The 23927-nt window shown below is 50.3% G+C and overlaps 1 protein-coding gene across 1 annotated transcript in view; it reads left to right on the top strand.

The window, feature by feature from the left end:
- Window positions 1-23927, top strand: part of EVL (Enah/Vasp-like) — a 141405-nt gene that overhangs the window by 51878 nt on the left and 65600 nt on the right.

Raw genomic sequence — 23927 nt, 5'->3', positions numbered from 1 at the left:
GCTCTCTCTGCCAGTCTGGAGGCCAGGCTCTTCCCGCTGGACTTGTAACGCCCTCCTTCAGATATGATGATTGCCAACCTCCATGTCTGCTTCAGAGAATAGTTTGGATAATTAAATGATATATATGAAAGCACTTTGTAAACTATAAAGTGTGATGCAAACACAGAAAAGGCGGAATGTCAGTGGAGAGAGCAAGGGGCAGAGTGTGCCATGGGCCACGGACCTGGGTCCAAGGTGGCCTCCCATTTACTGGGTGAGTGAGTGGTCCCGAACTGCTTTCTGAGCCTCGGTCCCCTCAGGTTTATGGGAAATCATGATGATAACTGAAAAGAGCCCAGCACACAGTAGGGGCTCAATAAATGCCTTTGAAAAGAGATTAATAGAGGTACCTCCTGGATGTGGCATTTCCCATTTTAAGTGGGTATTGCCGAACAGATTTCACCATGAACTCAGACCGCATAAATAAATCTGTCTGACTTACTGTATTTTCCCTGGGATTTTTCATGAACTGTTTTTTCATGTGCCAATTATAATGCCTGACTTAGAAAACTCTGTCTGAAAGCTCTGCTTTTAGTTTGCAAGGAATAAGACATTTCATAAGGTGGGAATTAATCATTGATGGAGAAAATAGAATAGTTCTGTCCCACAGAAACACACCATAAGCCACAAATGTGAGCCACATGGAATTTTAAATATTTAGTAGCCCTATTAAGAAAAGTAAAAAGAACAGATAATTTGAATGATGGTTATTTAACTGTATCCAAAATGGTATCATTTCAACATGTAATCATTAGAAAAATTATTAATGAGCTCTATATTACATGACTTTTTTGTACTAAGTCTTTGAAGTCCGGTAGGTCTTTTACATTAACGTCATTTGTCTGTTAGGACTAGCTGCATTTCAAGAACTCAGGGTCACAGTCATGGTCATGCGTGGCTTCAGGCTATGGTATGAGACAGTGCAGCGCCAGAGTCCCAGGGAACCGAGCTCTGGAAAGGGACTCACTGACGTTTATTACATTGTTGCATTTAGCAAATGGACTTCCAAGTGCAGAGCCAAAGGGAATTCCCAGATTTATGCAGTATTCCTTGCTCCGTCTTACATTTGCAGCGATACTGGAAGTTTCCAGACCCGTACTCTGCAAATTGTGCCAGATTTCTCCATGACCAACCAGAGCGCAGTGGAGATGCTGGAGCCCCCTCCTGGGCAGGCTCAGTGATCCCCTGGCAAGGCCAGCGTGCGGTGACGGTGCTTCAGTAGCAGTCCCTGGGCTGGGGGGGGGGGGGGGGGGTTGTGGAGCGGTGGAGAGCAAGGTCGCATGGTTTTTTGTGGTGGAGCGATCTCTTATCGGAGGTCAGGAGCACGTTTGAGAAATTGCTGGAGGTTAATACAATCCCCTGAGAAAACACACAGTTGCAGGGTTCTGTGGGGTCCCAAAGCCCATGTGCACCCGCTAAGAGGCGGTGCCCAGAGCCGCCGTGCCCTGCGCTAAGAGCCAGTGCCCAGAGCCGCCGTGCAGTCCACTGGCATCACTACAAGTGGCCATTAATATTATTAATACAGCAAAGTGCTCGGCCTCAGACGTCTCTGACCGGCTTCTCTGGCAAATGAAATGGTCTCCTTTTCAAGAAGCTTTTGCATCCACTGCTCTCCTTCATCTTTCTTAGAGTAGAAATGAAGAAACCAAGACTCAGACCGCTTGAGGCTGGCAGTAGTTCTGGGAGCGCGCTGAGCCACCCCGGCGGCCGGCTCGGCCAGGCCCTCGGGTGCAAGGCGGGCAGAGCAAGGCCCCAGAGGCTCGCTCGTCCGCCTGACGTCCTGGAGCAGGTGTGCTTTGTCTCCTGACGCCCAGCCCCGTGCTCGATCCACGGCGCCTGCGGAACTGCCAGCCGCCGTGGCCAGTGGGCACGTGTCCATGCACGATTCGTAGCAGAAGTGTGAGCACGGAGCGAATTAGGTCCGTCACCTGCAGAACTGCTGGAGACAGCAGTCTGAAAATTTGGACACAGATTCTTCAAGGATTTAGTTTTTCTGAAAACTGATTCATTAGCAAAATAATTTTATTTCCTGTCAACCAAGACTCAGGCACTAAGCGATCCCAGCCGCCTTCCTAGCCACGATTTCTGTTGGCCACGCTTGGAGGCAGTCTCGTTGGCTTCGGGACAGGAGAATGTTAAAATAGAACAGGCTCCGTTCTTAGGGCGGGGAGTGCTCTTCAGGGAGGCCCAGTGGCCCTCTCGCTGTGAGGACGGGCAGGGACGCCCAGAGAAGCCTGGTGACTCTCCGGAAGTGAGATGTCTGCACCTGAGACTCCAGGAGCAGAGCCCGGGTCCGCCGTGCCTCTCTGTTCCTGCGCCTCGTTTCTGCGTTAGCTCACAGGAAGGCCCCTTCAGAGACCCTTGTCCTGCCTCCGGAGACCGCAGGCAGGCCCGGAGCTGGTGTCGGGGGTGGGGCCGGTGCAAGGCTCTTTCCCAGTGAGTCCTGCCTCCCTGCAGAGCTCCGGGACCTGGGGGAAGCACTTTGCTCTTTGAGGCTCCAGAAAAGAAGAATATTTATTTCGCCTCCCCCACCTCGCCAGTGTGGCCATCATGATGATTGAGCGTGAAATCGGCTTCTTTAAGTGCAGATCACTATGGAAATGTTAGAGGGTACTGATCTGAGAGCAGAAATAGACCGGCTGCCCACTTCCTTCCCTGGCTGCTTCCTGTCCCCTTTCTCTCTGCCTTCCTCACTCATGGCCCTGTCTGGTGGTGGTGCTCCCACATGGAGACCAGCGTCTTTCCTGCCCCGCGTCCTCCGGGCTCCTTTCCTGTGCTGCCTGGCTGCAGACCCCTTGCCATCGAACCCGGGGGGCCTGAGGCGCTGTGTCATGAGATCTGTATTCAGCCCTGCTGTTGGCCGCCCGCTTCTCCTCTGCGCCTCCGTTTCCTTTACAGCCGCTCCCTTGGCCTGGCTCGCTCGACACTGGGGCTGGGTCACTCTGCTGTGGGGGCTGTGTGTTGTGGGCTATCTAGCAGCCAAGCTGCTGCTTTATAATAGAGCAGCGGAGTGGGGGTCCCAGTCAGACGGGTGCCACCATGCAGAGTGCTCCAAGATTAAAGAAAATAAGGAGACTGCGATGTTTTCCAGAACCTAGTACGCTCTCTCTGCAGCCATAATACACATGGCCCACCTTCGCGTCATCTTTCCTTCCTGCCCAGACTGGTGAGGGGTCCCCCGGGGCCTCCCCCCCCCCCCCCCCGTGCTTTTCTCATCAGCATACTCGCCGCATCTGATTGTCGTCCTGAGGGCAGGGCTATATTTTATTTAACTTGACCTCCTTGGTGTTTAGTGCACTGCGTGTCATTTAACAGGTGCCCAACATACGTGACGTGACTGAAGCTCTCCCCCAGGCGCAGTGCTTCGCGGTGTGCCAGGCGCTTTCCCGTCTGCCGTCTCCACGGATTCTCACCAGATTCGTGTCCTCTCGAAGAACCTGGAGTTACTGCTTCCCTTTGTAGGGAGCCCGCCTTCGAAGGCGAGAAGCAGGGCCATGGACCTCAAGTCCGGCCTTCCTCCTGTCCCACGCCACTCACGGGAAGAGCCGGGGAGGGGAGTAACCCAAACGTTACTGCTCTTCTGCTCTGTCCTGCCCTGGGCATATTAATAAGACGAAATCAGTCCGCGATGTCTGTTCTCCCTGCGTGTCTGTGTTTGTGGTTAATTGGTGGAATGGATTACGGAATGAATCAGTGAGTTCCTGGAATGCTCCGAGGCCAGTGTGAGCGCTGCTGATCTTAAGTAATCCTGACAGCTTCTTCCTCCAGCCATGTCCTGGATCTCCTGAAAGCCAGGTTTTCTTCTAGCATAATTAGAGCAGTAGGTGACCCAGAAGCAGCTCAGAGCAGAAATAAAATCTTCAGAAAAGACCTGTCTGATTTCATACGATTTTTTTTTTCTCATCTTGTCATTGAAAACAAAGGTTGAAATTTCAAATCATGGGATTCTTTTCTCTTGTAAAGGCCTCTGAGATGGTGAGCCTGCAAGATGGAAGACCTAAAGAACCCTAGAGACAGGGCATGGAAGGAGGAGACATTGGGTTATTAATTTTTCAGCATATACCGTGCTGGTCAAGAATGTTAACAGATGGTAGAAAGGAATCTTGGCCTAAGCACCGGCAGGCGTAGTTTCCACATTCAGTTTTGCAGCCGCTGTTGAGACCTTGGCAGATCGCTTTCTTTCACGTGCCCTCAGTCCTTTCGTTTGGCCATTAAACCCCAAAATAGAACAAGTCGTTTGTTCAAAAGGGGCTGTTAGGCCATCTTTGGCGACCATGCAAAGTCAGAGTCAAAGCAAGTCTCTTTATCTGGTTTCCTACCTGCAGCAGATGCGTGTTGCCCTTACAGGTGGCCTGATGGCCAATGTCAAACCAAAGCAGTTTTCCCTGTGATGTCCCCCTTCTGAAAGCATAAGTGTATCTTGTCCGTCTCTGGACTCCCAGCACCTATCGCGGTGCCTGGTTGTAGCCACTGGCTCTAGTCATCTCGTAGGGATCCCATGAGGAAGGATTCTTTGTCTCCAGGGAGCACCATTTCCGAGGTCCGGAGCAAGCATTCTTTTTCTCCGTTTATCTCCCCAGGCGAGCGCTCCATTTTCTGCAGCCTGCCCTGTGCCGTGATCCCTGTGGCCTCATCAGCTCGGTCACCTTTCAGAACCCTTCCAGGCTGCCAGTGCCTCCCGCATTATGACATCACAAACTGATCTCAGTATTGCGCATGAGGTCCAGCCTGGAGAGCGAGAAAGGGTAGGCATACCCCACAGCCTCCATCACGGCTTAGACGAGCCGAGGACCCCAGCCCTGTTCCCGGTCCAGTTCTGAGTTCAGATCACGGGTCACGTATGCAGTACCAACAGGCTTGCCTGGGGACCGTTCAAAGGACTGACGGAGATGGCGGACACTTGGGTGGAAAGTCCAGAAATCAGTTGTCAGTTGATATCTGACAAAGGGCAGTTCGATGGAGAAAGTACGGTCTTCTCCACAAATGCACTTGGAACCGTCACACGTCGATACGTCAGGGAATGAGCTTTGGCCCAGCCCTCACGTGTCATACCCGAGCTACCTCTGAACAGATTCTAAATCTAAACGTCAAACCACGAAGCTGCTGGCAGAAACCTCGAGGCAGCCTTTCTGACCACCCGGTTGGGCAAATGGTTCACTTGCATCTCTTCAAGACCACCATCCATAAGATGTTTTTTTAAAAAGACAAGTTGGACTTAAATTAGAATTAAAAGTTGTTACCCCCTAAAAGACCAGGTTAGGAGAGTGGAAGACAGGAGACAGATCTAGAGGGAACCTTGGCACGTCACAAGGGCCTGTCTTCAGAAGGTTGTAAAGAACTCTCAAGACTTAACAGTGAGAAAACAGCCCTGCTTTTGTTGAGTGGGCGGAAGACTTAAGGAGACGCATCACTGAAGACTCAGGTAGTACCCGAGCGCGTGGAAGGATGCTCGGCCCCCGCCAGCCACTGGAGACACGCAAGTTACGATGAGATGTGACCACACGTGTATTAGAACGGCTGAAGTACAGAACATACTGACGATGCCAGATGCTGGTTGGCCCCTTGCGTGGCTGGTAGGAAGGAAAACGGCACAGCCACTCTGGAAAACAGTTGGATTGTTTCTTATAAAATGAAACATGTAAGGGGCGCCTGGGGGGCTCAGTTGGTTAGGCGTCCGACTCTTGGTTTTGGCTCAGGTCATGATCTCACAGTGTGAGTTTGAGCCCCGTGTTGGCTCTGTGCCTCCTTGGGATCCTGTGTCTCTCTCCCTCTCTCTCTGCCCCTCCCCTGCATGCGCTCACTCGTGCTCTCTCAAAATAAACATTAAAAAAAAAATGAAAGGGGCGCCTGGGTGGCTCAGTCGGTGGCGCGTCCGACTTCAGCTCAGGTCATGATCTCACGGTTCGTGGATTGGAGCCCCGCATCGGGCTCTGTGCTGACAGCTCAGAGCCTGGAGCCTATCTTCAGATTCTGTGTCTCCCTCTCTCTCTGCCCCTCCCCTGCTCAAGCTGTCTGTATCTCTCTCTCAGAAATAAATAAATAAACATTAAAAAAAAAATAAAAAAATGAAAGAGCATATATTCATGTTAAAAAATAAACATGTAAACCAGCAGCCCTAATCCTCTACATTTAGCCCACAGAAATGAAAACTTAACACTCAGTAAAAACCTGCACACGTGTGCATGGCTGTTTATGGCAGTGCTGTTTATAATGGCCAAAAACAACAACTGTGTTCTTCAACCGAATGGGTAAACAGTTTGTGACACAGCCACGCAACGGAACACTAGCCTGCAAAAACAAAAAAAGAAAAAACCGAATTGTTTAATAAATGCAACGGCTTGGATGAGTCTCAGAGGCATTACGCTGAGTGAAGGAAGCCGTAGTAAAGGGTTACATACCGTATGTTTCCATTAGCGTGGCATTCTCCAGGAGAAAGGACTGAGCTGGAGAACAGACCCGTGGCTGCTGGGAGCACGTTGGGGGACAGGCGTGGCCACTCGGATAGCTAGAGGGAGTGGTGGGGGGACTGACGCAATGATGACGCAGATCTGTGCAGGTGTTGGGTTCATAGAAATGATTTACATTCAAAACCAAACGCAACAAAAAGTTCTGGGAAACCAACAAGAAAGCTCCAGTACTTTGAATGATGAAAATGCTTCTCATTACTGTGCTTCTCTGGATGTATTTTATTTGTGGGTAACTGAATCTAGCCAGGCGCCCTGTTTTCTTCAGATGCTCACTGAAACCATTAGGAGTCATGGGAAGGAGACGAAGTTTTGGCAACATGAGAGTACTCAGCGTGTGGCCTGAGAAACGAGGACTTCTCGGGTTGAGTTCACAGACTTGAAGCCTGAGCACAGTCAGTGCACCTGCTCTGTTCTGGGGAGGCCTCTGCACTCAGAAGGACCCTTTGTCGTATTTTCTTTCTACTTTCTGGAAGGCAGAGATAATTTAGAATTGTCACACCGGAAGAGGTCCTTTCTACTATGGTTTCTGATGGGGGCCAAAATGATGGGATGGTTTTCTCCAACAATCTCAAAGCCGCGCCCGCCTCCATTAATTCATAGCCCATTTGAAAGCAGCTTTTGTCTGCATTTGGAGCACTTTTTAATAGTGGCTATATTGAGATATGTTACATACCATAGAATTTGCACACTCGAAGCACACAGTTCCGTGGTTTTGGTGTACACAGTCATGTCCCCGTGACTGCAGTGTACTTTACAGCATTTTTGTCACCCCAGAAGCAAGCTCTGTGTTCCCTGGCAGTCACCCCCCAGGCTCCCCCAGCCTAGGCAACCGCAGGTCTGCTTCTGTGTTCATGGATTTGCCTGCTCTGCACACATCCCATGAATGGAATCACAGAGCCGTTCTCTGTGGCCGATGTCTCCTCCTCCCCCCTCCCCACCCGGGCCTCCATGGCTCACGCACATTCCAGTGAGCACGCACGCCTGTTTGAGATGTCACGTTGCTCAAGTCCCTCTGTCCACAGCAGGACTGACTGTAGTTCAGCCCCTGAAGGAGATGCAGAGTGTACCAGAAGCAACACTGGACAGGGACAATGGGACCTACAGCGCCCTGCACACCGTCTCCTCCCTCCCCCCTCCCCGTGTTCACCAGGGTTCTTTTGGGGGAGGGGCCTTAATTTACCTTCTGTATCTTTCTGTAGTTTGAGTTTTCTGCCTCTCAACAAATACAACCTTAAAACAAGGGCAGTGTTAGTGGGGAGCTAGCACCTCCCTTCCTTTTTACTTTCTCTCTCACTGTTTTAAAAAAAAAAATCTAAGAAATAACGTATTTTTAAGTTTTCACCAGCATTATTTTAACTAGTCCCCTAATTTTTCAGTTACATTGCAGAGTTGGGTCTATAGTACATACATACATGGCTATGATTGTTTTTTCTAGTATTTCTCTGGATCCTTACTCATGTTTTTCTCCTTAAATTCTCTTTGCCTGATATCCAAATTGCTACCTTGGTGTCCTTTGACTTAGGTTTGCTGTATAACTTTTCCATGTTTTAATTTCCCAGCTTGAATTACCCTTTCGTTTGAACTGCCTCGGGCAAACTGCCTAATTCTGTTGCTTGTTTTCTGTCGTATCCCACAGCGCGTGTCTCCTGACCAGTGACTTTTAACCAGTCTGTGGTAGGTGGGTCACTACTATTAACATGAGTACAGCTGCCTCCAAACCGGGCCCCGTGTGGTCCCAGGGCTCCAACGGCTGGGACGGTTTGAAGGAAGCCATCGCCGGAGTCCCCGCTTCCGTACCCTCTCCCTGCTGACTGGGTCTGTCTGACAGCGTGCCCGTTGCGTGCTGGCCCCCCTTCCCAAGTCCTCTGCTCTCACTGCAGCAGAAGGGCGCATCGCCTCTCCAGATCTCAGGGAGATCCAGTGCCTCGGGCTCTCCCAGCCCTCAGCAGACCAGACAGAGGACTAACTGGAGGAAGCAGTTAGTGGCCTAGACGGGGGTGAGGAGGGGGTCTCTCGGGAGCAGAGGAGGCGGCCGTGGAGAACATGGCAGAGGGCAGCTTTTGTTTCAGCAAGGCCACCAACTCATGGCGTAGCGCCACACCGCATCTGTTAGGTCGTCTGTTCAAAAGTAAAGACTTGGGGCGCCTGGGTGGCTCTGTCAGTTAAGCGTCCAACTCTTGATTTTGGTTCATGAGATCGAGCCCCGTGTCTGGCTCTGCACTGACAGCTAGGGGCCTGCTTGGGATTCTCTCTCTCCCTCTCTCTGCCCCTCCTCCCCCCATCTCAGAACAAATAAACTTGTAAAAACGCAAAGACTTCCTAGGTGGTATGCTCTCACTTTGATGTGTATAAGCATGTTTGATTTGGAAAATCAGTCCAAACTTTTCTGATAGCAAGTAAATCTGAGTCAGCTAGATTGAGTAAACAGGCCCTGCGCTGCATGTTTTATGGCAGACCTTTGTCATGAATTGGAAGAGCTTAGGGGCGCCTGGGTGGCTCAGTCAGTTAAGCGTCCGACTTCTGTTCAGGTCATGATCTCGCAGTTTGTGGGTTTGAGCCCCACGTTGGGCTCTGTGCTGACAAGCTAGTTCAGAGCCTGGAGCCTGTTTCAGATTCTGTGTCAGCCTCTCTGCCCCTCCCCCACTTGTGTGTGCGTGCGCAAGCACACTCAGGCGTGCTCTCTCTCTCTCTCTCTTTCAAAAATAAATAAATGTAGGGGCGCCTGGGTGGCTTAGTCGGTTGGGCGTCCGACTTTCGCTTAGATCATGATCTCGCGGTTCGTGGGTTCGAGCCCCGCGTCGGGCTCTGTGCTGACTGCCAGCTCGGAGCCTGGAGCCTGTTTCGGAGTCTGTGACTCCCTCTCTCTCTGACCCTCCCCTGCTCACGCTGTCTCTCTCTCTCTCTCCTAAGAATGGACAAAACATTAAAAAAAATTTTTTTTTAAATAAATAAATAAATAAATGTAAAAAAAAGAAAGAAAGAAAGAAACAAAGAGCCTGGGAGCACCTGGCTGACTCAGCCAGTAGCCTGTGACTATTGATCTCAGGGTTGTGAGTTTGAGCCTGTCTAATCTCTGCTCAGTGGGGGCATAGAGATTAATTAAAAATAAAATCTTATAGGGTCGCCTGGGTGACTCAGTCCGTTAAGCATCCGACTTTGTTTGGCTCAGGTCATGATTTCACAGTTTGTGAGTTCGAGCCCCACATCAAGCTCTGCACTGACAGCTCAGAGCCTGGATCCTGCTTCTGATTCTGTGTCTCCCTCATTCTCTGCTCCTCCCCCACTTGTGCTGAGTTTCTCTCTCTCTCTCTCTCAAAAATAAACAAACATTAAAAACATTTTTTTAATCTTAAAAAAAGAGCTTAAGCTCACATATTAAATTGCACTTATAAATTTGACATACTTAATGCACATAAACCACAAATAGTGTTTCTAAATGTTAAATCCTTTGCAACCATCTAAACTTACCAGGAAAACTTATAGTTGCCACCTAAAAAATATGCAACAGGATACATAATTCTCTGAAATATTTCTAGAGGGAACACAAGCAGAAGAAATTAGGAGATGAGGGTAATAGCACTCACTTCTGTCTTCTTCTGTATTTTCTGTATTTTTAAAATGCTTTTTCTCCCTTTTTTTCCTCCTGCCCCACCGTCTGGACCGTATAGATTAAGTTTTCTTCAGTTGAATTCAAAACCGGACAGTCTGTTTTCATTCTCCCGGTTGTGCCTCCTAACTTCTTGTGACCCCGTGCTTGTGCTCATGTTCCGTTGTCACTGTTTTAATTTTTTTTTAATGTTTTATTTATTTCTAGGAGAGAGAGAGAGACAGCATGAGCGGGGGGGGGGGGTCAGAGAGAGAGGGAATCACAGATTCTGAAACAGGCTCCAGGCTCCGAGCTGGCAGTCAGCACAGAGCCCGACGCGGGGCTTGAACCCACGAACCACGAGATCATGACCCAAGTGAAAGTCGGATGCTTAACCAACTAAGCCACCCAGGCGCCCCTGTTGTCATTGTTTTAAGACTTCTCGATGTCCAGGGCCGCCTCGTCTGTCCATGTCCCTGTCCGTGTCCCTTAACTTCCTCTGCTCCACATAGGCTCATACCCACACTCACAAAAGTTAGTGTATCCGGAATTTCTGTCCTCAGTTATAGATACACCTGCTTTAAAAAATGGTTATGATTACCATTGTTGCTTATCAAAGACAATTAAACCTCAGGCAATAAAAAACCTTACTAGATGTTTGCTTCCCCCGATTCTTTGAACTGTTTTTAAAGCTGTTTCATTCCGCGGCTCCACGGTGCCACGTACATTCACAGCGCTGTGCGGCCATTACCACGGCCCAGTTTGTAGGTCTTTTCATCCCCCGCAAAGGAACCTCCGTACTGGTTCCCATGCCTCCCCCCCCCTTAATTATATTTTTGACATTTGACATCTTGCGGGGGGGCAGGATGCTGGCCGGGGAGAGAGCCCTCACACCCTGGCTAATTCCTGTAGACCGTAAATTAGTGGTGGGGCCACTTTTCATGTACAGTCCAGCGCATATCAGTCCACACCCCCAGCACCCCCTTTATCAGACCCCCAGGCCTGGAAGCCAGGACTGCTCCTGCCCCGAGCAAACCCAGACAAGGGGGACCTGTCCCCTCAAGGCTGCTGGAACGATTCAAACTAGCACTTCTCCTCCGCTTACCCTGCCCCACCTTGCCCACAGAGACCCCAAGAAAGGCCATGGTCTCTGCTTTCCCCTTGCTCTTCCTGGCCCCCCCCAGCAGCACCGGTGGCCAGTACCACATCGCTTGTTCATGGTGGCGGGGGGGGGGGTGGCCTGTGGGTAGCATCAGACTCTTCTTTCCACGGCATCGTCATCACTCAGCCACCTTTATAAACTGAGACCCGGGCACACGTTGCTGCCGCCACCCGGGACAACACGAATCTGTGTCCTGTGTGAATTTGCCTGGTCTGGGGGTCTCCTAGAAAGGGAATCAGATGTGTGCCCTTTCGTGGCCAGCTGCTCTCACTTAGCATCACGTTGTCAAGATTCATTCATGTCACAGCCTGTGTCACCACTTCCTTTTTAGGCAGTGTGCCCTGGGATCATCACCTGAGCCGAGATAAAGAGTCGGACACTCAGCCAGCTGAGCCACCCAGGTTCCCCAACAATTATAGTTTTACAACTGAAAAAGAAAATCACTTGGTTCTTCTTCTTCCTTGCCCATTCCCACCTCATGTCGTATCTCCTTCTCTCCGTTGGCATTTCTTATACTTGCTAAGTTTTAAAATTCCGTTTCCCACAGGGTAGGCCTTCAGAAGATACCCATTTCTGTGTTTCCTTGCCTCTGTCATTACCACAGCACAGCTTCACTGCCAGCACCAGGTGTGTGGGTTGTTACGAATGACACGAGTGCCCATGTCACATCGATCACACTGAACCTAGTTCAGGAAGTAAGGACAGAGGCCAAACACTATCAGACAGGATGCCCCCATGACCTTTACGCTTTAGAAATTCCAGGGGTTTGGGGACAGCTGTCGGCCAGAAACTGGGACAAAGTTGAAATACGTATTTGTTATGTATCACTGGTTGCTTCATTTGTTGTTTTTCTTTCGACAGAAGTGCAAGCACTTCTAACCGAGATGTTCTAACCTCCCTCCCCTCTGTGAGTTCACCGTTGTTTCCTTAGAGCATTCATTTGGCCAAGCAGTCATAATGTCTGTTTATGCTGCAGATGAGTTTGGCCAGGAGCTTGGTTGGGATAGAAGTTTCTCTCCTCGGGGCAAAGCAGCCCGGTGCGCGTGCGAGGCTCACACATTCCCTTTCCAAATGCTGACACTTGAAAAACCAGACCATATCAGCATCCTCTGTCTACCCTGAGGACCCGTCTTCAGCAGAACAGCTTAACAAACCTTCTGAACGCCGGGTGTGTATACCAGGAATTGTGCCGAGCACAACTGGTTGTAAAAGAAGAAAACGTGGTAGCCCCTCCCTAAAGAACAATCATCTGTGACAGTTAAATTGATCACATTGTAAAATAGAGAAGAAACACAACGGCAGGAATGGTTTTGTCTGCATGGGGGCGGGGGGGGGGCAGTAAACACTGAGGAGGTGGATCGTGAAGGGCAAACCCAGGGCTGATTGCGCTTGGTCACGCGGCATTGCCAATAGGTTTTCATGTGTCAGTGATGGTAACTAATTCTCGTAGCCGTTTCTCCGTCCCCTTTTTCTCTGTTCCTAGGACATGAGGACCTTCTACTCAGAACGCTCTTTTTTTAAAAGCACAAATTTCATGAAAAACCAGTAGTAGTATAGAGCATAATTTTTTTCTGTATTTCTTAGTCAAAGACTCATTTATGCTCACACATCCCACCAAGAGAGAGCAGAAGAGAGAGCAGTCCAATTACAGAAAAGGAGACTAAATTAGATAATTTTCCCGAGCCACACAGCACCTCTTTGAGTTCGATCTCCTCAGTGAAGTGCCCTTTAGTGTAGCTCCCTGATTTGCTTTCATTCATTCATTCATTCATATATTCATCATGCAGTCAATGTCTGCTCTCTGTTGGGATCTAGACACATGAAAACCCCTCTTTCAATTTGAGTCAGTACAGTTGTTGGTTCCTGAGTATTTACTATGTTCAAGATGTAGAGCCAAATGCCTTAGCGTTTAGTATCCTGTGTGAGATTTGGTGACCTTCCCTTTCATTCATTCATTCATTCACATATTCATCGTGCAGTCAATGTCTACCCTGTACCTACCTCATCCCAGTGTACTAAGTGCTGAGTAATGTAGTAATACATTATAAGGTGCTGCCTTAAACAGGACATTTCTTTTTTTTTTTTAAGTTTATTTTTGAGAGAGAGAGAGAATATGAGTGGGGGAGGGGCAGAGAGAGGAGACAGAGAATCCCAAGCAGGCTCCCCACTGTCAGTGCAGAACTCGATGCAGGGCTTGAACTCATGAACCACGAGATCACGACCTGAGCCAAAGTCCAGAGTCAGATGCTTAGCCGACTGAGCCACCAGGTACCCCTGAAACAGGACATTCCTTAACTCTCTCACTGAATTGCTCTTCAGATGTTAACAGCTCCTATCCTATTTTGCTGGCATTTTCTGTTGTAGGAATTGGTGCTGTGCCTGCAGTTCACAGTTATTAGTATGGCCAGTCCTTTCATTGAACAAGGAAACCATGATAGAGAGTGAAGATGTAAATGCCCGAGGATGTGTGAGAAAGCATGGGCAAGAACCCATATCTCCTCTAACACCCTGGCCACAAATCTTCCCACATTTCTTATTCCTCATAATTTTGCCCAAGCGCCTCATTGAAGTTAGATGACAGAGTTAAAAGAATGCCCTCAGAAGATTCACTTTTCCTTCTCATCTACTTACCGAAACTGAGAAAAGACAGTTGTCACATGACTGGAGGACAGAGGAGGTGAAGGATGGAAGTGAAAGGCACATTCTCACAGTGAAGATGTTTACCCTCAGGCTGACATCTTCAGGAAGTGCTCAGAAAATGAAAACAAGATTGGTAGTTTCATAATTATCATTGACTTCTGCTTCAAGCCATGACACCGTAATGATCATGGACTTGCTCTCTTGACCAAAACACTGAAACCGAACAAAATATACAGAGCGCCTGACTGTAAGGATACTTAAATTCACATAAGATATTAAATCCTTGTTGTTTCCAGGCAGCGACAGGTAGCACAGGACTCCGATTCTTGAGTGAAGAAATATGATGAGCCCCACAGTGACTCTGGCTTTGTGCCTCGGGGCTCTTTCTCATTTTGGCACAAAGTGGTGGAGCTCCAGCTGAAAGGTGATCTTAATGAGCTCAGAAGGCAGATACATATTGGAATTCCAGGCTTCTGAACTAGCTGGATGTTGCAGGGCAGAGAAATAGAGAAGAGGAAGCCTCATGGTAAGAGAAGGGAGAGCAGAGTTTGGTGGAGGGAGTCACTTTGGATAGTTGGCTAAGGGCTGGCCGGCCATGCATGTGTGGAATGAGACTGTCTCAGGGGCCTGCGGTAGGGCTAAGAACTGAATGATGATGCCAAAGTTCATGCACTGCTGCGAGCTGTTGGAGGTTCTAGTCAGCCTTGGCGAAGAGAGCTCACTGAACACCTCAGGCATTCAGCCAAGACCCCGGAACAGCCTTACCTTAGGAGTAAGGACTGTGCCCTTGAGTAAGGGCTACCCTCTAGGGCTAAGTTCAAAATGGAAATAGAACTTAAGAAAGAATTAATACACACTTGACAGCACTGATAGAATCTTCCAGTCATTTACCTGCCTGCTAGGACAGAGTCAGTACCTTCAAAGGAAGCCAGTATAACCCAGACTCTCGGCAGCGTGTCATAACAATGTCTAACATACAGTCCTAAATCAGCGAACATATAAAGAGCCAGAAGATGTGAGGGGAGAAGCAGTCAGTAGACCTGTAAGTGATGCTTAAGTTTGAATTTGCAGGCAGGTGCTTCCAAGTTGCTGTTATAAATATGTTCAGAGACTTAGAAGATGGATAAAATGAGCGAACATACAGAGAAATAGAAATTGTAAAAAAAATTCTACCAAATGGAAATTCTAGTACTAGAAGTGAAATTTTAAAATTCACCAGATGAGATCCACAAAAGCGGATCAGAGATTGTATTAAAAAGAGTTAGCGGACTTGGATACTGATCAATAGAAATCATCTAATCTGAAAACCAGGGCAGCAATATTGGGGAAAATTAACAGAGCCTTGGTGACTTTGGGGGATGATTCTAAGAGGTCTACATGTGTGTGATTGGAATCCTTGAGGAAGAGGAGAGAGGGGATGAGGCAGAAGAATAATGTTTGAAGAAATAATTACCAAAACCTTCCCAAATTTGCTGCAAAACCTTAACTTACACACCTAAGAATCTCAGCAAAAAGTTAATGTATCTCAGTACAAAGTTAATGTATATTGCAATCCCTAGTTAATGTAATCTCAGTACAAAGTTAATGTATATTGCAATCCCTAGAAAGACCTCTCAAAAATAATGTGAAGGGGCCCCTCAGTGGCTCAGTCAGTTAAGCGTCCAAATATTGATTTTAGCTCAAGTCATGATCCCACAGTGTGGGATTGAGCCCTGTATCGGGCTCTGCACTGACACTGTGGAGCTTGCTTGGGATTCTCTCACTCCCTCTCTCTCTGCCCTTCTGCAGCTTGCCCACGTGCTGTCTCTCAAACATTAAAATAATAATAATGTAAAGAGGTATAGCTAAAAAGTCAATAGAGAAATTAAAATCGAATTCTAAAAAGTAATTTATCCAAAAGAATGTGGAAATAGGGAAACCAAAACAGATGAGACAAACAGAAAACAGATAGCAAAATGGTAGACCTATATCCAACCGTATCAATAAATTACATGTAAATGGACTAAATACTGCAGTTAAAAGATAGAGATTGTCAGATGAGGTGAAAATGCAAGGTTCAATTGTATACTGTCTACAAGAGACACTCTTTAAACACAAAAGTACAAGAGGTTGGAAGTAAAAGGATGTGTCGTAGGCAGAGTGCCACTACCATCCCACCCGAATCCCCAGGCTGTGAACCTTTACCTTATGTGGCCCAGGGGGCTTTGCAGACATGAGCAGAGCATGCACCTGGAGAGGAGCCAACTATTCTGATCATCTAGCAGGCTGGTCTCATCCCATGAGTCGTTAAAAGCAGAGAACCTACAAAAGAAAATGGTAACTGTGTGAGTTACATGTGATGAACGTGTTAGTTAGCTTGACTGTGGTGATTATTTCACAGTGTATACATCTATCAAAGCATCAAGCCATGCACTTCAAATATAGATAAGTTATATGTTTATATGTATATATGGTTTTTGTCAGTTATACCTCAAACCCTCCCCCCCCCCCCCCCCCGCAAAGACCCCTCAGATAGGGCCAAAAGAAGCGACTGCAGTACAGAACCTTTCCTGGCTCTGGTCAGACATAGATGTCAGGGTGGAAGAGGAGTGGTAGTCGTTCCACACTCCTGGCTCTGCAGGCAGAGGAGGAGCCTCTTGGAGCTGAGAAAGGCCAGGAAATTCTCCTTTAGAGGCTCCACAGGGAAATCTAGCACTTCCAACACCTTGATTTTAGCTCAGTGAGACCTGTGAGCTTTATGTCAGACTTCAGACCTATTATCTTACACAACTGAGGTAATAAATATGTGTGATAAACTGTCAGCATGCAGTAATGTGCTACAGCAGCAACAGAAAGCCAGTACGGGATGGAGAACGAAACATCAGGCAAATAGCATAAGAAAACCTGCACGGCTATGTTAGTACCAGATAAAGTAAACTTAAAGGCAGACTGTTACCATTGGTAACGAGGGACATTTCCTATGATCGAAGGGTCAGTTCATCAGGAGGACATCTTAGTTACAAAAGAGTGTGTATCCCACAGGAGCTCCAACATGCAAGATGTAAAAATTGCAGAATTAAAGAGAATAGTAGACACATCACCAGTTGGGGATTTTAAACCTTTCTTTCATCAGTTGATAGAACAATTAGACAAAAACAAATCAACAGCAAACCAGTAAGGACTTAGATCTGAACCACAGTTCACCTCATTGACGTTCTTAGAAGGCTGTACCCATGTCCTGTGCACACAGTACATTCACCAAGAGAAACTTCACACTGGGCCATTAAACAAGTCTGCATAAATTTTAAAAGATTGATATCAGGGGTGCCCGGGTGGCGTAGTTGGTTAAGTGGCCAACTTCAGCTCAGCTCATGATCTCACAGTTCGTGAGTTTGAGTCCCACATAGGGCACTATGCTGACAATGCAAAGCCTGCTTTGGATTCTCTCTTTCTCTCACTCTCTCTGTGCCCCTCCCTCTTAAAAAAAAAAAAAAAAGATTGAAATCATACCAGGAAAAACAAAACAAAAAGTTACACTAATTATGTTCTTTGACCACAATTTGAATTAAATTAGAAGTATGTAACAATAACAGATACTTTAAAAACGCCAAATATTTAGAAATTAAAATACTTTTCAATAACCCATAGATAAAAGAAATCATATGGAAAAATAGAACATATTTTGAACTAAAGGAAAATGAAAAGCACAATATGTCAAAATTTGTGGTTTGCGCCTAAAGCAGTGCTCAAAAGGAAATGTGTATTTTTGAAAGCCTTTTAAAATGCATTTTCAGGGTGCCTGGGTGGCCTAGTCAGTTAGCCATCCACCTTTGGCTCAGGTCATGATCTTGGGGGGTGTGGGTTCGAGCCCCGTGTCGGGCTCTGTGCTGACAGCTCAGAGCCTGGAGCCTGCTTCAGATTCTGTGTCTCTCTCTCTGCCCCTTCCCTGCTCATGTTCTCTGTCTCTCTGCCTCTCTCTCAAAAATGAATAAACATCAAAAAACATTTTTTAAATACATTTTCGACCTTTAAATTACTTTCTAGCTGTCCATCTAGAACTGCCCTCCGACACTACTCTGTGCAGCTGTTTTTCACTATATCAGTCATAACATGTTACCTTTATTCATTAGCTTCTCAGTCATTGTCTCTTGGTTCTGGGATGAGGCCCGACTTTCTGTGGCCCCAGTTAATCCAGAGCGAAGGACTGGGAATGGGCCTCATCTCCACGAGAGCCCAGTGGAGGCAGTGAAAAGGGTTGTTCGCCCTTTTCACAGGTGAGGAAACCGAAGCCCCAGGGCCACTTAACGAACAAGTGACGGGACGGGACGGAGTGGTTTCCTGTGTCCCCACGCATTTCTTGGCCTTGTAGGCCCTTGGCCGCCAACTGAGATCTCACGGTCAGAAGTGTCTCCCCAGCAGGGTTACAAAACTGATACCAGAGTCAGTACTAAACCCTTAGCAGCTAGGACAGCCTTGCCACGTAGCCTTGCATCCTCCAGAGGACGGGTGACATTACTTCTGAGTTTCCTCAGGGCCTTTTCATAAAAGCCTTTACAGGGGTCTAGACCTTTCAGGCGGCTGAGGCTGAGCGGGGAGTCACCGAGCTGGGGGGGCAGCCAGCACCGCCGCAGGCCCGGCGCCAGGCTCGCCACCGCACCCTCGCAGGAAGTGCTTCTGGGCTTGGGGCCCCGGCCTGCGAGTCTCGGGTGGCGGGGCTCTCGGCCGCCCACGCTGGTGGGGCTCCGCGCTGTGAGCCTCGTTTCTCTATTTTCTACCTCGGTTTCACTTTATAACTGGGGTTTGTTTCCCCTCTGCCGCTGGTTCAGCTTCCTTTTCCTGTTTGGTTTTCAGTAGAGTCTAAAAAATCAAGTTGCTCTGCTCCCAGGGTCTGTGGTCCTCCGGTCGGCACAGCCGGTGGGGTGCAGGACTCCGCTCCTCCGGGTTCCCTGGGCTGGAGCCTTTCAGCCATGGCCCCCGGGTGAGTATGGGGACCAAGCAGGGGACAGAGGAGTTTCTGGAGGAGACCTAGAATCCCAACGGTGTAGAGCTGAAGGGCCCACGGAAACCATCTCAGATCGCCTTGTTATGCTAATGGGGGCATCGAGGACCAGGGGGCAAGGGACTTAGCCAGGGTCACACAGCAAGTCAGTGACCGAGCCCATCCATGCTCTCTCCATCTGCTGGCCCGTGTCTCTTACTGTCTGCTATCTTTAATGGCTTCTGCGTTGAAAGCCCCCCTCAGAAGTCAAACATCCGCCTCAGGTTATGGAGGGAGGTCTGAAAGCTCTAAAGGGCTCATGGTTTGGCTCTGACGTCCTTGACTCCTCTCTCTGGAATGGCCTGAAAACAGATCGTTTTCTCTCAACGTTGGGGCCAAGAGGGAAGCGCGATGTCCCTTTTCTAATAGAAACTTCCCCAACTGATTGTGCAATCCTGACCCGTTTGAGGGCCTGGTGACTGACTTGGTCCCTCGGTCCCTCGGCCCTGCTGCTCCGCTCGTGTGTGGGCGGCAGCCCGTCCGCCCAGCTCGCATCTAGTCGTGAGTGAGCTCTCTAAAGATGGGGGGGCACTCCCCCCCGTGACCCCATGAAACATGGTAGGTGATAAGACAGCTTTATCCTCTGGGGTGTTTGGCGTTGACTTGACTCCTCACAAGTTTGTGCCTTAGCAGAAAATGAGAATCCCTCACCTTACAAGGTGCCGCTCAGTTGCCAGAATGTCGCTTCAACCCTGTGGGGCTGATCAGGGCGGTGCCATCTCTCCTGTTTTGTGGGTGAGGAGGCCCAGCCTCTGGAAAGCGGTGGCACCTGCCCAGGGCCGCGTGGCCGGGAGAGGCGGGAGGGCCGCGCCTCGGGCCTTTTCCAGGGCGCAGCACAGGCACTGTGGTGACGTTTTACAGTGAGGCGGTAACACTGGCCCTACAGTAGGGAGGTCGTGGCCGCCGCTTCTGCTCAGCACCAGAGGGGATTTGGTGGGGGGGCCTCGCCTTGGCCAGGCCTCCGGAATCCTTCCCTCTAGGCCGAGAGCCGCCGGGGCCAGGAGAACATGCTGTCTTCTTTATGCTGGCTTTATTCCTGGTCCCTTGCAGCCGGTTTTCTGTCATTTTAGCGATTTTCCTACAACTTTAGAGGACTTAGGGGGGTGGCGGTGGAGAGCAGAAAACTTGCATTTCAAAAGCATGTGAACTTCCAAGGAGGGCAGGGACCGCAGTTTCAGCAGGTGAGTTAGTGTGAAAAGCTCAGGCCCTTCTCTCTGTCCTGTCACCTGCTGCTTGCGGAAAGGGGTGTCAGAGGAACTGGGGAGGAAGCAAAACAGGTTTTTAAAGTTCTTGTAAAATCGTCAGAGTCTTGGAATTTTCCACCTTGAAAGGCCCTTAGGAGCCTCCCTACAGTAGATCATCAGGGTTAGCGGGGCTGCCGGCCTCTTACCCTCCCCTTCAGCCGAACCACGTCTCTTTCATCTTTTTAAAGCTCCCTCAGTGTTTCTTTGAGGGAAGAAGTGGGTCTTGTTGGCGAGGATGGTTTTGAAGTCTGGGAACTGCCTGATGAACGCAGCTCTGAGGCGCGCAGACCAGAAGTGGAGGCCCCGAGCCCAGGAGTCCGGGCAGGACGTGGCCGGGGAGTGAGGAAGAGGCCCGACCAGACCCGGAGCCCGGGGCGCCTGCACGTCCCTCCGCACGCAGCGCTCGGCGGGGCAGGGGCGGGAGCCACCAGCACAGCAGCTGGAAGACCCGCGAACTTTCCGGTTTTCCTCCTGCTGACACACTGGCGTATACATCTAGGTTCCTAAGTCGCCGCCGGGCCTGGGGTGGGGTCACGGGGCCTTCGAATCATGAAGACTCGGCTTCCAGGCCCAGCCCTGGCCGTCCGAGCGCTGCGCTGGGGGCTGGGAGCCGGAGTGTGCGGAGCCCGCGGCCTGCCCTCGCCGGCGCCCTTGCCCTGCAGTGTCTCCTGAGGTCCTGGGGGCGGCCAGTCTCGTTTCTCTTGTTTCCATGTCGCAGAGGAAACCAAGGCAGAGAAGGAGTGACTCGCCAAGAAGTCTAGCCTTGAGCTCACAGCCCCTGACCCCAAATGCATTGTTCTTTGCCCTTCCACGCTGACTGAGAGCCAGTCATTGCTCAGAGACGCGGGGACGCGCGGGCTGGGGGGACAGCACTCAGAAACAGAGAGCCCACGAGTCCTCAGGGCCGCACGGTGGTGAGCGTGGACTGGAGGGGTGACGGGAGTTGAGAAGTTGGGGCTGTCAGGAACGACTTTCCAGGAGAGAGTGGGATCTCAGGGCAGCCTGGAAGGAGAGGGCGTGATGCGAAAAAGGAAAGGAGCAAGCGTCCCAGCCGGCGTCCCCCGGGGCTGCCCTGGGGGCCGAACAGGGCAGGCGGTCCTGCTGGGGGCAGGGACACAGTCAAGAAACCATAAACCACAGAGGAGAGAGAGACCAAACAGCGCCAGAGGCTGGTGGCCAGTAACGGCCATCACCTTACCCCGTGCCCACGCTGGGGACATTTACTCAGACACCTCAGCCGCAAGGTCACGAGATCAGCCACAAGGCGGCCTTGCAAAAAGCCGAAGATGGAAACAGGAGGTGGGGGCAAGTGTTAGGTCCCCTGATGGAAACAGTTTGGTGGGCTCGGGGGTCAAAGGACAGGAAGGCTGAAGCCACTTGAACTGGGGGGAGGGAAGGAGATGAGGGCGGAGAAGTAGACAGGCCCCCTTACACCGAGCCACCGGGTGTGAGTCATTGTCTTCGGAGGGTTTTCAGCAAAAGGAAAGGCATCTGATAGAGGTTTCAGGAAAATCACTCGGGCCACTGGGTGGACAGTGCTCTGTATGGGGGCAGGAGTGGAGGCAGGGCGGCCTCCTGGGGCTCTTGTGGTCCTGCAGCTAATGGGGGAAGGGGGATTGGGCTAGGGGTGGGTGGGGAGAAGTAGCTGGATCCGGGATGCGCTTCCGAGGGACGGGGTCCAGGACATCCCAGTGGGTCAGATGTGGGTGCGAAGGAAAGTGAATCAGACCTGACTTGGGGGGCCCGGGGTTTCTTTTGCCACAGTGGGGGTGGGGGATTGATATAAACAGCCGGGGTGCTAGCTGGGGTCCATCGGGGTTTGGGGCCCATGCAGCCAGGCTCCCAGTAAATGTTGGTTGAACAAGACTGCAGCGAGTGCGAACGGGCAGATCTGACAGAGCAGCAGGAAAGGCTGCGGGAGAGAATGTGTGCGCCCCTTTCCAGTGGAGCCAGCGGGTCGGAATCCCTTCCCTGTCTCCCTCCTGCCCTGGGCTGTGCTTGGCTGTTGTGTTTTTCCTAAAGGCTCCTCGCCTTCCAACACATTGCAAACTTATTTACTATTTTTTTAAAAAGTTTTTTAAGTCTGTTTATCTACTTTGAGAGAGATAGCGACCTCATGAGCAGGGGAATGGCAGAGAGGGGGAGAGAGAGAGACAGAGAGAATGAGAGAGAATCCCAAGCAGGCTCTGCACTGTCAGCACAGAGCCTGACGCGGGGCTCAAACTCAAAAAACCGTGAGATCCTGACCTGAACCGAAACCAAGAGACGCTTAACCAACTGAGCCACCCAGGCGCCCCGAACTTGCTTACTGTTTTTATTGTCGGACTCTCTCCACCCTTCTGGAATGTAAGCTCCGGGAGGGGAGGGTTTTGTCTGTTTTGCTCACAGATGCAAAGACGATGCACATTTCTCCAGTTGCCGCATTTTGTTCATTGTGTTTGTGTTATGACCCTGGAGATGCCGGGGCTGCCAGAGCCGCCGCTCAGTGCCACTTCCTGGCGTGGCGTGCGTGGTAGAGAAGAGTCCGGAACAGAGCAGGCGTTCCGCTTGCTCCCGGCTAGGGGAGGCGCCGAGGCCCCGGGTACCGCCTGTCAGTTGGCTGCCCAGGCCTTGTTCTGCAGGCCTTGACCATGTAGGGGTGTGAGAAGCCTGGGTCGGGCCCACAGTCCCTCTGGCCCACGCCTCTGCAGCGCGGTGTTGAAGTCCATCTCTGAGAGGAGCTGGTGTTTCCCTTGCCGTCTTCTCCTCACAGGCAAGTTAGAGAGTCTCAGAAGCCTATGGTCAAACAGGCCTTTGGAGGTCACACTGTTCACTTACTGCTCCCAAGGGCGTGTAGCCGGATCATTTGGAGAGCTTCTTGAAACTTCTCTGTCGTCTTCTGTCCCAGAGAAGCCAGCGTGCCTCCGGTTGAGAAACGTCACCGTGGTGGTTCCGGGTTGTTCTCGTGGGAGTGTGTCGTGCCCCTCGGGAGTCCTGGGCAAGACGTGGCCGAGAACTGGGCTAATCCAGTGGTTTTTCTTTGGTAACAACCCGTAAAGAAAAACGACAACAGCTCCCCTTTTTTGAGTGTTCCTTACCACACCTTACGCCGATTATGTTCTGTACATCTTCTGAGGTGCTATGTTATTTCCATCCTGCAGATGAGAACAGGGGTCAGCAAAGAGGTCACTCACTCCAGGCATTGCCTGACAGAGTTGGGTGTGAAACCAGATCTCTCGTGTTCTCAGAAGCTAAGCTTGGCGACGGCTTCTCAAAGGACCTTGCCCTAAATTGCAGAGTCAAGGGTGGGGTTAGAGCTTCCTAATCTCGCTTGTCCTCTGTGGTCTCTGGTTTCACACTGCTCATGCAGCCAGAGACCCAGGAGACCCTCTGTGCGCCCCTGCGGCACCCATGCCTACGCCTACCGGGCACCCATTCGTTCATCCTGGAGCTCCCAGCCTGCAGCGGGGCGGGGCGGCACGCATTTCTGCCTGTCCCCACATGTACCGGGATGTGTGTAGAACTGAGCCAGTTGCCGTGCTGATAAGGAGGGATGTTAGCTGGGGCTCAGCCAGGGCTCATTCCCAGGCTGTTAATTTCCCCGCTGAGATCAGCGTCCCGCCCCAGTCCCTGGTCCAGCTGGACCTCTGCAGCCAGCCCAAGGTCGTGTCGAAACGCATTCCGTCTCCACCAGTGATCAGAATCACCTACTGTGGGGACACAGGCATGTACTGGAATTTGTAAATGTTCTTGAGGTCCACACGGACCATCAGATGGCTCCCCAAGGAAGGGC

Source organism: Hyaena hyaena, unplaced genomic scaffold (genome assembly GCF_003009895.1).
Source record: "Hyaena hyaena isolate Hyena2069 unplaced genomic scaffold, ASM300989v1 scaffold_427, whole genome shotgun sequence".
NCBI classification, from domain to species: domain Eukaryota; kingdom Metazoa; phylum Chordata; class Mammalia; order Carnivora; family Hyaenidae; genus Hyaena; species Hyaena hyaena.
The sequence above is the reverse complement of the archived record's forward strand: the minus strand, read 5'-3'. Positions and strand labels throughout refer to the sequence as shown.